Raw genomic sequence first — 13,524 nt, 5'->3', positions numbered from 1 at the left:
CTAATGGAATGTTTGTTAATAAATAAATGAAAAAAAGTGAATGAGAGAATTAAATTAGGAAAGGATGGGAACATTTTAATTATTATTAATGATTTATAAAATATAAGTGAAGAAAAATATGGGGGGAAAAATAATTAATTATGGAAAGTTTATAAGTGTTCCCAAGGAAGTATGATATTTAATTGAAGAGAAATGTTAAAGATGTTAAGATTTTAATGAATCTTAATGATAGAATTGAATTGGAATGGAATGAGTGCTTTATTTACATATATATATAATCTTTTTTTTAAGAATATAGTGTGTATTTTAAGAATGTACCAAGCAGAATTCAATTGGAAGTTATGTATTATATTGAACGTTTTAATTTTAAAGGTATACATTGAAGCTTAAATAAGAGTTGAATGGATAAAATTAAAAGATATAAAGGTGTCATACTCTCCCTACATCACTTTTCCCTTTTATTGTAATTTTGTACCTTTTATTTTTGAAACTTAATAAAATTCCTTTTTAAAAATAGTTAAGAGATAATTTTTATGAAATGATGTATCATTAGTATATGACATCAAGCACTTCCAGTAAACTGTAATGGCAAAATGATGTTCCTCTAAACATGTTTCAACTGACAAAGCAATTAAAGGCAGGATTAAGGAGTTAAAGAGAGTTTAAGAGAGACTGTCAGATTACCCATATCTACTTGTAAAGCTTTTTTTTTTATTGTTTTGCTTTGTTTTGGAAATGGATGTCAGGAACTATGTTTTTGTAATTAGCTTGCAATCAGCTGGTTGTCACTAGATTCCATCATGCTTATAGATGATGATGATGATGATGATGATGATGATGATGATGATGATGATGATGACGATGACCAACTCTGCCCCACGGGGTGCTGCCTTGATGTGGCAGGGGGCTTAACTGCTCCAATGAAGCTGAGAGCTGTTCTGGCAGTAGTGCAAACTACCAGCAGGTTCAACCAAGCCAGAAAGGGCTCAGCTGAGGAGCAGGACTGAGTGCACCCAACAACCCATGCAATGAATCATGGTGAAACACAGCCAAACAAAGCCTATACCGGCTCGGTTGTCACCCGGGTTAACAAGGGCTGCATTGGGTGTTGGGGAACCTGGGCATCCATCAACAAGTGGGCTACATGCCATGGGTCCCATCATTGAACAACCACGGCATGGGCCTGCAGGGCTACTGGAAGCTGAACAACCTCAGAAGCGGCAGAAATATCTATGTCAGAGAACCACAGTGTAATGAAATGCTACTTACAAAGTAGAACCAGAAAAATGAGGCTACCAAAAAGGATGTATAAATTATGGAAACAAGAATACCCAGACTCAAGGATAACTGAATTACAATTAGCTGATCAGCGAAGATTCATCATCAGGAACAAAGTGTTCAGTGAAGCAAACTTGAAGAAATACAGAAAAATTATGAAACGGGAACAAAGTGCTGAATAGCAAACTGCTGAAGTGGCAGCAGAAAATACTCCAATAACATCTGGAGACACTGAATAGTCTGACTTCAAAGAAAATGCAGATATTTTGCAAGAACAGGAACAGCAAGAGCCTGAAGACATCATTGAAACACCAGGAGCACTCAATACCAGGCAGCAAGAACTGAAGGCTAAAATCTTGACACATGCTACATCAAATGCAGAAAGAAGAAGGCTTCCAATGTTGAATACTCTGCCTAGAAAACATTTGGCACCATTGATGATAGATATGAATTACGCACTTGCAGCAGTCTAGATAACATCAATTGAAAAAACAAATCAGCTTTCCTACGGTACAACAGTCATAGGAACAGAAGAACTTGGGATTCAACAGCCGCAGTCTCCTAGAAAATTGACTGGAAAATTGACTGGAAAATCAGGTTGGAGTTGAAAATCAAGAGCCTGCAAGCAGATGCAAGTGTCTTGAAGCATTTGCAGGAGAAAAAGCTGAAGAACAGCAAGATCAAGAAACATCTGATAAAAAAATATGGGCTCAGCACAAGAAAAATTGACAAAGCATTGGAAATTGTGAAGCAGCAGACAACAGCAACAGCAAGAAAAATTGAAAGATACAAAGCCAGAGACATCCAGTACAAACAAAATGAATTGTTCCAATCAGATCAAAGATAATTCTATCAGAGTCTGAATCAGAAGGGGGATGCGAAAATGGAAAAACCTAAGAAAATGGCAACTACTCAGTTTTGGAAAGAACTGTGAGAGACTGAGACATATTACAACAGAAATACTGGGTGGATCGAAGACTTTGAGAAGAAATTCTCCAAGAACAAAGTGGACCAACTGGAAATAACTACTGAAATGATAAGCAACAGAGTGAAAAAAGCCAAGAACTGGATATTGCCTGGCAATGATCAACTGCATGGCTTTTGGCTCAAATACCTGAGCAGCCTGCATGAAAAAATGGCAGAACAATTCAATGAAATTCTGCAGAGAGGAAACATCAGTGAATGCTTAACAACTAAGAAAACCTACTTGATACAGAAAGATCCAGCAAAAGGGGCAACACCTGCAAACTACAGGCCAATAACATGTCTGCCAACCATGTTCAAGCTGCTGACCAGCATTATAGCTGACAGGATCCAGGACTACCTAGAAGGAAATAACATCTTGCCACTAGAGCAGAAAGGAAACAAACAAAGAAACAGAGGCACAAAAGATCAGCTCCTGATTGAGAAAATGAACTGCAAACCCGCAAAACAAATCTGTGTACAACTTGGATTGACTACAAGAAAGCATTTGATTCACTACTGCACAGCTGGATCATCAAGTGCCTGGATGTCATCGGAATATGCAAATGCATTGGCACTTTCACTGCAAATGTGAAGCACTGGAAAACAGAACTGTTCATTGGAAGTGAAAGCTACAGGCTGGTCAACATCAAAAGATGGATTTTCCAGGGTGATTCTTTGTCACCTCTGCTGTTCATCATCACCATGACCCTCTGTCAACAATTTTACAGAAAACTAACCTGGGTTATCAAACTGCTAAAAATTCACAGAAAATCTCTCACCTTCTGTACATGAATGATCTGAAGTTATATGGAAAATTGGAAATCAAAATCCAGTCACTGACCGATACAGTTCAAATTTCAGCACTAACATCAGCATGGAGTTCAGCCTGGACAAATGCGCCACAGTGGCACTAAAGAAAGGAAAAATTGTAGAAAGTGATGGCATTGAAATGCCCAATGGACAAACCATCAAGTGCAACAGCTCGAAGCCTACAAATACCTGGGCATATTGCATCTGGTCAATGTCTAGCGTGGGCAAGTGAAAAATGTGGTCAGCAAAGAATACACATAAAAGATCAGAAAAATTCTAAAAAGCAAACTGAATGGCAGTAACATCATCAAGTGTATTAATATCTGATCCATATTCATCATCAGATATACTGCTGGGATTGTAAACTGGACACAGGCAGAGCTGGACAGCCTGGATAGGAAAATGAGAAAACTGATGACCATACACTATACACTGCACCCGCATAGTGACATTGACAGGCCATATTTGCCCAGAAAAGCAGGCGGCGGAGGACTTTTGCAAGTGAAGCAGACAGCATGCTCTGGCAAATTGTGTGAAAGACAGTTGAACCAGCTTTGATGGAGCTCAATAGGAAGCTGCTCAAAATGCAGCAAAGCAAGAATCAATACAGGAAAACAGCAATGCAAACTCAGGCTGATAGCGGGAGTAACAAAGCACTGCATGGACAGTTCTTTGAAAAAATCCAAGGAAAAGTAAATAAGGAAAAGACCTGGTTATGGCTGACCAATGGAACACTGAAGAAAGATACAGAAGGCCTAATTCTTGCAGCCCAAGAACAAGCTATCAGAACAAATGCAATCAAAGCCAGAATAGAAAAATCTGCTGATGACCCCAAATGCAGACTCTGCAAAGAAGTGGACGAAACCATCAATCACATACCGAGTTGTTGCAAGACAATCACTCAGACTGACTACAAACAATGTCACAACACAGTTGCTCAGATGGTCCAGTGGAACTTGTGTCACAACTACCATCTGCCTGTAGCAAAGAACTGGTAGGATCATAAGCCTGAAAAAGTGGTTGAAAACAAGCATGCAAAACTACTGTTCTGAATACAGACTGAATACAGACTGACAAAGTTTTGGAACAAAATACCCTGCATATCACAATTGTGGAGAAGAAAAAGGGGTGGATCATTGACATTGCCATACCTGGTGACAGCAGAATCGATGAGAAACAACTTGAAAAAATCATCAGATATCAGGACTAGAAAATCAAACTGCAGAGACTCTGGCATAAATCAGTGCAGGTGGTTCCACTGGGTACTGTGCCTAAAGACCTAGGCAAGCACTTAAAAACAATTGGCGCTGACAAAATCACCATTGGTCAGCTGCAGAAGGCCACATTACTGGGATCTGCTCGCATAATCTGCCAATACATCACACAGTCCTAAACGCTTGGGAAGCGTTTGACTAGTGATTTGTGATACGAAACCCAGCAGTTATCTTGCTTGCTGCGTACAATGTTGTTTTTTCTGTACAACAACAACAACAACAACAATAATAATAATAATATACAGACTCTAAGATTGATTGGACTCCTCTCTCAATCACTTTGTATTTTAATTGTTATTTTTTCTTTGGCTTTTTTTAAAAGCTGAGGATCTTTAGACTTCAAGGTTGATTGAAATCGCCAAATAAACTTCCTTCAAAACATTAATAATAATAATAATAATAATAATAATAATAATAATAATATACAAGGATAATTATAGAGTCACCTCTAGATAAGATGGGAAGCACACAAATCTATTACACAAATAAATGTTAGCTTTATAAAAATTTTAACAGATATAAGGGCTGTCAGGTTGACTTCATATAAGAAATTCATGTGCTATTGAAAAGCATCAATCTCCATTGAATAAAACTGGAACTGACAAGTGGAATTAAAAATTATACCTTACAACAAAGAGATGGAAATAATGGAGTTACAGGGAAGCAAAAAAAGAGAAGGCAGGTAATAGAACTTTCTTTGAGGAATTTAAATATTTTCAGAAAGGAGAAGGAATACATAACTGGCTTATTAAATCAAGGTTAAAATAGTGGGTTGCTAGTTTGGGAAATGTTTAATGGTTTTTTATTAGAATAGGATAATTCCTGCTAGTGTTGTCTTTTGTTTGTTTTATTTGAAGGCAAGAAATAAGAAATACTTGTTTACATAGAAAGGAAATATTCAAACTAGGTGTAATAGATATACTTTGTAATATTTGCATTATTACTTATGATATCCTTTACTGGATTTTTACTTTTTATTGAAGAGATAAGATTCTAGAGATGGGCATATAAAATTGGGATGAAGTATGGAATGAAGAGATTGCTTGTATCGTGATTTTTTTTTAATGATAATACTTGTTGGAGATGATGAGGGAGTTTACTTTCTTTTTTATGTTTTCAATTTCTCCCTTTTCCCCTTTCCCTTCAACTTTTTTCATTTAAAAAAAATACATTTTATAGTTGTATGAGTTCTAATTGTATAGTAAACATTTATTAAAATTATTTGTAAAATGGTATATGACACAAGACAAATTATCTAAGATGTATAAAGATACTTTTAGTGAATGCTGTAGTTGTGAAAAATATGAAGGGATATTTTATCATACAAGATCGACTTGGAAAAAAACAAAACTACAAAAAACTACAGAACTGGGACAGAAATACATATGATTATATGATGATACAAATAATTTTAAAGATTAATATTTATATGAAACTAGAACTTTATATTGATACTTATGAATAGCCAATTAGAAAAAAAACTAATATAAGACTGGTTTTGTATATGGTAACTGTAGCAAGACTATTATAGGCATAGCAATGAAGGAATACTGAAATATACACAGTGGAGGAATAGATTGTGATGATAACAGAATTCTAGATTTCTGTAAACGACAAATGACCTACTTATTCAGAAATAAAACAATAAACATTTCATGCCAATTGATAACCATTTATGGACTTTTTGTTGAAAGTGGGAAAAAATAAAATGGTGATTTTTGGATATACCATTAAGAAAGATTGAATATGGTATAGAACTTCTTTGAAGATGTGTAAAGAAAATCAGAGGTCTCTTCAATTATCTTTTTTTACTTTTCTATCTGCCTTGTTTCTTGCACTTTTTCTTTTATTTAACTTTTGTTTATATACTTTCATGTTTATTTTTTACCTATGAACACAACTTTGATAAAAATTATATTAAAAGGAGATAGTTACTTTCAACCATGCCAAGGAAAGCCAGGAGCCAGAAAACATGTCATAACATAAAACATAAAAATGCTAAGCAAAAGACAATATAAAGAGGGTGAAAACAAGAAGACAGCAATGGTCCCAAGATGTGGATGTGGGTGAATAGTTTAGTGACGATTTAGAGTTGGGACTTTTCCAGGCTATATAAATATAATTAATTATTGATGGCTATGATGCACCTTTTCCACAACCTAACTAATCATTGTCAATATATTTTGGTAGTTCTCAGTAAGTTGTAACTCAGTCAGTTCCAGATATTGGCTTTTTAATGTGAATTATTACTTCTGGATAGTGGCAGTTTTGTGTTTGCCTTGGTGAAGGCATCAAACTTAAAACCAGGAGAGCATGAGATCCAGTTCCACCTTGGACACAAAGCAGCTGGATAATCTTGAGCCATTCACCTTCTATCATTCCTAGAGAGAGGGAAATAGCAAACCACTTCTGAAAAGCTATTTAAAATATTGCAAAGACTTATCAAGAAACAGATACAATTGAATAACAGAAAAAAAAAGAAACTTGTAGCTACTTTAGTTTTGTAAGTGCAGATAATGCAGATATGTTGCATTCTTGAATAGTGACACTGTTTATCAAACAAGAAGCTGCACTTTATGAGCATTATAGTATTGCCGCACTTGTAAATATCCCAACAGATTGTCAGTAAAAGCTACAGAATGCCACTTCCATTACTTTCTGACAACTGTGATGCCATCATATATGGCTTTAGAAAAATATAAAATATACTCTGAATAACCTGGAGAGATAACATAAGTAGTTAAAAAAATGAAAGCAGTTGTGGTAAGCTTTGGAAAATAATTGAAATAGAAGGAATTTTAACTGAATGGGATCTGAAGTATTCAGGGCTTAAAATCTAACAATTCTGGTATAGTGATTTAAGGGACTTAGCAGTCTGTGCCAAGTGCAAATTCATGATTTTTAGGAACAAACAAAGAAGGGAAATAGCAATATAACCAATAAGGAGCTTGACAAATAAAGTTTCTGAAACCTTCTTATTTATAGTACTATTAAATACACTTTCTGAACTAAAATAGAACCAGCAAAGAGGGATTATAGTCATAGAGTTTCTTAATGGCAAATCCAGCTAGCCTTTCAATTTTAGTTCAGAATTTTTTTTAAAAAAGCCAATGAGCAACAGCTGATTTGTTGTATTAAGTGCAGTTTCATATATTTTTTCAGTATGGGAACAGATGAAATATTATGGTTTTCAGAATCAATGTAACTGTAAAGCCATGACATTGGAAACCTATATAATGGAAACCTATATAAACCTATATAGTGGAAACCTATATAAATAATATAAAATAATATTTATTTTTATATAAAATAATATTTATATTATTTATTCAATTTATATAGGCTTTTTTATCTCCTCCCAGTTCAAAAGCAATGCTTCTTAGATATAATGTCTTCTAAACTACCCCTGCATTTTAGTTCCCTTATACCAGAGAAAGGCATGCCACCCTAACAGCAAGTCATGTCCTTCTAAATTCAATAGTCTATTATTCATTAATGTTATCCACTCCTTTACCCACATCAAACTCATCGCCTGGTAATATAATTCCAACTGGACAAAACAAATCGTCCATTTGTTCTTGCATCTTATAACAGTTTAAGTTTTATTCTTGCTTTCTTCCCCTGTCAAATGTATTTTAGCACTATTTTATTTAGATGTTCAAAAAATTCTTTTCCTAAACTAACTGGAATTGTCTGGAATAAATATAAGATTCTAGGCAAGACATTCATCTTAATTGTCGATATTCTCCCAATCAATGATAATTGTAAATTTTCTCATTTTATCAAATCTGTCGCAATTTGTTGTTTGAGTTTAAGATAATTGTCCTCCTTGAGTGTGCTACATCTTGATGTTATATGTATCCCTAAATACTTAACCTTATTTGTGACCTGGATCCCCAAGACTTCCTCCAATTCTTTCTTTCATCTTGCTAATATGTTCTTTGTTATTATCTTTGTTTTATCTTTATTTATTTTCAAACCTGCTACTTTCCTATGCTCTTCTATCTTTTCTATTAGCTTAGGTGCTGACTCCAATGGATCCTCTAATATGAATACCAGGTAATCTGCAAAGGCTTGCAATTTGTACTCTTTTTTTTTAATTTTCATTCCCTTTATTTCTTTTTCTTCTCTGATGTTCCTATTCAGCACTTCCAGTGTTAACACAAACAACAAAGGCGACGGTGGACAGCCTTGTCTACTCCCTTTTTTTATATCTATAAAGTCTGTTAACTCTCAATTTATCATGTATTTTGTTTAAAATATATTGTTTCTATGGCTTGGATAAATTTTTTACCCAAGCCCATTTGTTCCAATTGTAATAGCATAAAATGCCAACTCACATTGTCAAAGGCATTTTGTGCATCTAAAAACATCAAAGCCATTTGTTTTTCGGAATGTGTTTCATAGTATTCCAGTGTGTCCAAAATTATTCTCATATTGTCTTTAATTTGTCTCTTCGGCAGAAATCCTTTTTGATCAGAGTGAATAAAATTGTTTAAATATCTTTTCAGTCTTTCTGCCAGAATTGAAGCAAAGATTTTATAATCTGAGTTTAATAGGGATATAGGTCTATAATTTTTAACTTGCTGTGGATCTGAGTCCTCCTTCAGTACAAGTGTAATATATGCTTCTGATCATGTTTTGGGTATTCTCTTCCTTGACATAACTTCATTCATAACTTCTATTAAGTGAAGATTCAATGTTTCCTGGAATGGCTTGTAAAATTCCACTGGTAGTCCATCTGGACCTGGTGCTTTCCAAATATTTTGTTTTTCTTAAAGCTTCTATTAATTCCATCATTGTTATGTTACCTTCTAACATTATTTCAATATCTTTGGGTATCTGGGGCAAATTTGCTTCCTGTAGGTATTGTTTAATTCTTCCTTCCTGGACATTCTCTTGATGGTACAGTTTTCCGTAATAATCTTGAATAATTATTGTCTTCTCCACATTTCCATAACATACATGTCCTTGTTCATCTATTAATTGATTTATCCTTCTTGAGTCTCTTTCCTTTCTCAGTTTATAAGCTAACCATCTGTCTGGTTTATTTGCATCTTCAAAATAGTTTGTTTAGCATTTTTAATTTTTTGTGCTATTTCTTCTTTTTCCATTAGCCCCATTTTATGTTTAGTTATATCCATTTTAATTTTAATGTCTTTTTTTGTGGAAATTTCTGTAAGTCTTTTGCAGCCTCTTGTAGTCATCTTCCAATGTTTTAAAAGTTTTTTTCTGTTTTCTGTTTCTTTTTCTTATGTAGTCCATTATCAAACCTCTTGTATAAGCCTTCATTGTGTCCCAGAGATTCTGTAGTGATGTATCTTCTTTTGTGTTTTCTTTAAAGAAGAAAGTCAATTCTCTCTCAATTTTCTGTTTAAAATCTTCTTCCTTTAATATCGTATTATTTAGAGTCCATCTAGATCTCCTTTTTTGTCCTTCCCATGCAACTGTTTTTGGATTATGATCTGCCCAGGTACTTGTTTCTATTTCAATGACTTGTATGTTAGGGAGCATTTCTGTTGACATCCATATCATATCTATTCTGGACCATGATGCAGGTCTATTTGAATAGAAAGTATATTGTTTTTTTTCTGCATTTCTCTCTCTCCATGCATCTTTTAGGTTTATCTCATCTATCATTTGAAAGAAGGTCTTTCTAGTTTTCTTTGCTGTTTTCTGTGTTTTGTAATCCAATTTGTCATTAATTATTGCATTAAAATCTCCCATCTTACAAATATTAGCATAGTCCAGTTCAATTATTTTCATATGTAATTTCCTGTAAAAATCTTCTTGATTGTCATTTGGAGCATAGATTGCTATTAAAAGTGTCTTTAGATTATTGTCCATTATCTCCACCATCAAAATCCTTCCATCATCATCTGTATATATTTGTTCCACTGGGATTGTATCTCTAATGTATAACACCACTCCTCTCTTTTTACATTGTGTCAATGCTGTAAATAATTTCCCTAATTTTTGTTGTTTCAATATATGTTTGTGTTGTTTTTTAATATTTACTTTTTAAAGCAGATTATATCAAATTTTAATTTCTCTAGTTTATGGAATATTTTTTTTCTTTCAGTAGCTAAATTAAGTCCATTTATATTAATTGTAATCAGTTTTCTCTCATCCATTTTAGACTTTATAAGAAGGATTTGTTGCTCTAGTAGATCTTGGTTCTCATTGCTCTCTGGGTACATTACCTATGCTCCTTCTTCTTTTTCAATTACTGCTATACATTCCTCTTGAAATTCAATTAACAACTCTTCTTTTCTTGTATCTTCCTCCTTTCCTCTGAAATATTCCAGATAGAATAACTCAGCTTTTTCAACTGTATCAATTCTGTGTCTTTGTTCCTGCCAGGTAAACATGAGACCTTCTGGTATCAGCCATCTGTAATTTATTCCTCTCTTAAGTAACTCTTTAGTCAGAAATAAATATTCTCTTCTTATCTCTCTCACTCTTCTCGGTACCTGTTTCTTTATCTTTGTACTTTAGTGTTTTCTCTCTTGTCGCCTGCAGTATTTGTGATTTAATTATTTTATTTGTAAATCTGATATGAACTTCTCTTGGTAGTTTATTTCTCACAGCATATCTTGTGTAGACATGGAAGGCCTCATCCATTCCATCCATCATCTTCTCTTTAGTTATCTCTAGTACTTCTGCCAAGATTTCTGTCATTAGTTCAGCAAGGTTTTCACCCTTTTCTTATTCTATATTTTGAAATCTAAGATAAAATTCTGACATCTCAATTTCCCATCCCAGTAATCCCCGTGATCTGCTCTTGTCTCTTTCAACTTCACTCAATTGGGTATCCATATCTCCAGTTTTCTTATCTCTTTGTACACCTTGTTCTTCAATTTTCTTAATTCTGTCCTCACATTGCATCATCATCTGTTGAATATTTTCAATTTTCTCATCTGTCTTTTTGATTCTTTGCTTGATATTCTCCATTCTCTTTTCATATTTTCCATTCTCTTTTCAATATTATCTGTTTTTACTTGTATCTTTTGAATTCCTTGCATAATCATCTGCAGTGTCACTTCCTTCTCCTTCTCCTGTTGCAACATCATCTGTATTGATCATTGTCCTCCAGATGGTGAGGAGGAAGAAGTTGGAATTGAAGAAGCTCAGGCTGGTATCTTTCTACTCATCTTGAAATGCTTGATAAAAAAAAGGGAAGAAGAAGTAAGAGCAGACAACTGCCACTCGAATAAAAAGTAAAAACAAAAAATAAAAAAGGGAAGGGAAAAAATCTTCAGGCACTTGTGTACCTTAATCCAATTGGTTCCAATTATGTAAAAAAAAAAGGAAAAAAATGTAAAATGAAGAAAGGATGAAAAAAATAATAATAAAAAAGACAGAAATCTGTATATTCCCCTTGCTAAAAAGATAGGGCAAAAAGAGGAAGGGGGGAGAAAAAATGTAATCTAATTCCTGTATCAAAAGGCTAAAGTCCAAATATAAAAATCCAACTGGAGGGGAAGTAAAAAAAAAAAAAGAGGGATAAAATGCTATTCTGACAGTAAGCAGAGCACTGCCACTAAATATCCAAGGCTCTTTACTAAATCAAAAAAACAGAATTTCCAGTTTTCTTTTCAAGGTCACTTCAGATTTCTTTCTTTCAATTTCAACTCCAGACTCTGGCTATCAGTAGTTTCACAGAAGAGCACCTGTATAGACAATCTACATGCTCTTCCCACTATCTTTTCAGTGAAAGTCCTTGAATGTAACACCAGATATATCAAGTAAGAAAGAAAGAAAAACAATGTATCCAAGCCTCCAGATGGCAGTGTTACTTATTTCCCTTCCCTTTCACTTCACCTCAAATATTTAAGCCTATAAATGAAAAAGAAAATAAAGTTGTTAAAAAAGAAAAGAAAAAAAAAGAATCTTAATCAAAAGGGACTTTCAAAGGAGTTATTTAAAAAAAAATTTAAAAAAGAAAACCAGTCCAGTTTAAAATTGAGAAGCCTTTACAAAAATCCAAGTTCCAATAAAAAGGAAAAAAAGCCTTCAGGTTTAATTTGTGCTTAATCTCACCGCTTAACCACTTTTATCTTCACTTTTACATTTTACTTTTAGTCTTTTAGGGTGTTCTCTCCAAAAAATAGTAAATGCAAATTTATCTCACCAAACTGACACACTTTCTTTCCACCTTTCTTCTGTTCCAGAGTTGTCCCAGCTTCAGCAGCTTAAATGGCTGCTTCTCCGCCACAGGAAAAAAGGGCTTCTCCTGGATCTACCAGGGACATTGCAATGTCTCTGGGATCGACAGGAAGTGCCCTTCTCAATCACCATCTCTACAGGATATTTTAGATCCAGTGGGACTGTCCTGCAATGGAGATATCAGCAGCGATCTTCGAGCTTCAAGATTGCATGCTGTACCGCCGTGCTGCCAGCTCCGCCCTCTGAGCCACATGCATCATGTTTTATATTATTGTATTTAAACAGGTTTCTTCTATAAATGAATTCTGCTGAATTATTTACTTCTGTGCTGGTTGGATTGCATACTCTGACACACTATTATGACAAGAGATTATTTAGAAATTAAATGTTCTTGATTAGCACATGCAGAATTGTAAATTATTATTATAGCTACTCTTTTTTTATCTAAATCTTTTTTATCTAAATTACCACACTTCTTTAAAAGATTTTAAGTGATTACTTTCATCAGTACCCTTTCATCCATTTCTTTCCTATTCTTTTCCAGTTAGCTTCTAATAAGGAGATTTATTTCCTTTTCCCACATGGCCTTGTATAAAGAAGACTTCAGAATTTGATATTTAAGCATTCCAGAAAACCTCCACTCCAACAAATAACTCTGAGATAGACATCCTCTCAAAAGTTCTGTTTTATTTGGATAGTAAATTGGCACATTTGGGAAATCCCGAATCTGAAAGTTCCAGGTTTCCTTGCAATAAGTAAAAACTACAAACCCACCTCCTGCACCCATCATCGCATCACATGCCCCAATCACCATCCGTCCCAACATGAGACATCTCCTCACCCAGGTGCAGAATAACATGGCCTTGACTTAGAAAAAGAATGCTATTATATTTAACCACATACACTCCAAGAAATTCCCCCCTCCCATTTCCCCAGGCTCAAGAATGTGGCAGTGTGGAAGTGTCTGGTGTTAATATGTCTTCCAAAGCTGACAGCTACACTGACAACATGTCTTCTGTCCCTCAGA

At 34.4% G+C, this 13,524-nt stretch overlaps 1 pseudogene; it reads left to right on the top strand.

Annotated features, from left to right (window-relative positions):
* Positions 1 to 2,554: 2,554 nt before the first annotated feature.
* On the top strand, positions 2,555 to 4,447 carry LOC148125317 (uncharacterized; annotated as a pseudogene).
* The last annotated feature ends 9,077 nt before the right edge of the window (positions 4,448 to 13,524 follow it).

This window comes from Pseudonaja textilis, chromosome 7 (genome assembly GCF_049901715.1).
Source record: "Pseudonaja textilis isolate UNSWEBS1 chromosome 7, rPseTex1.2, whole genome shotgun sequence".
Taxonomy (NCBI): Eukaryota; Metazoa; Chordata; class Lepidosauria; order Squamata; family Elapidae; genus Pseudonaja; species Pseudonaja textilis.
Note: the sequence above shows the minus strand (reverse complement) of the source record. Positions and strands in the feature narration are given on the sequence as shown.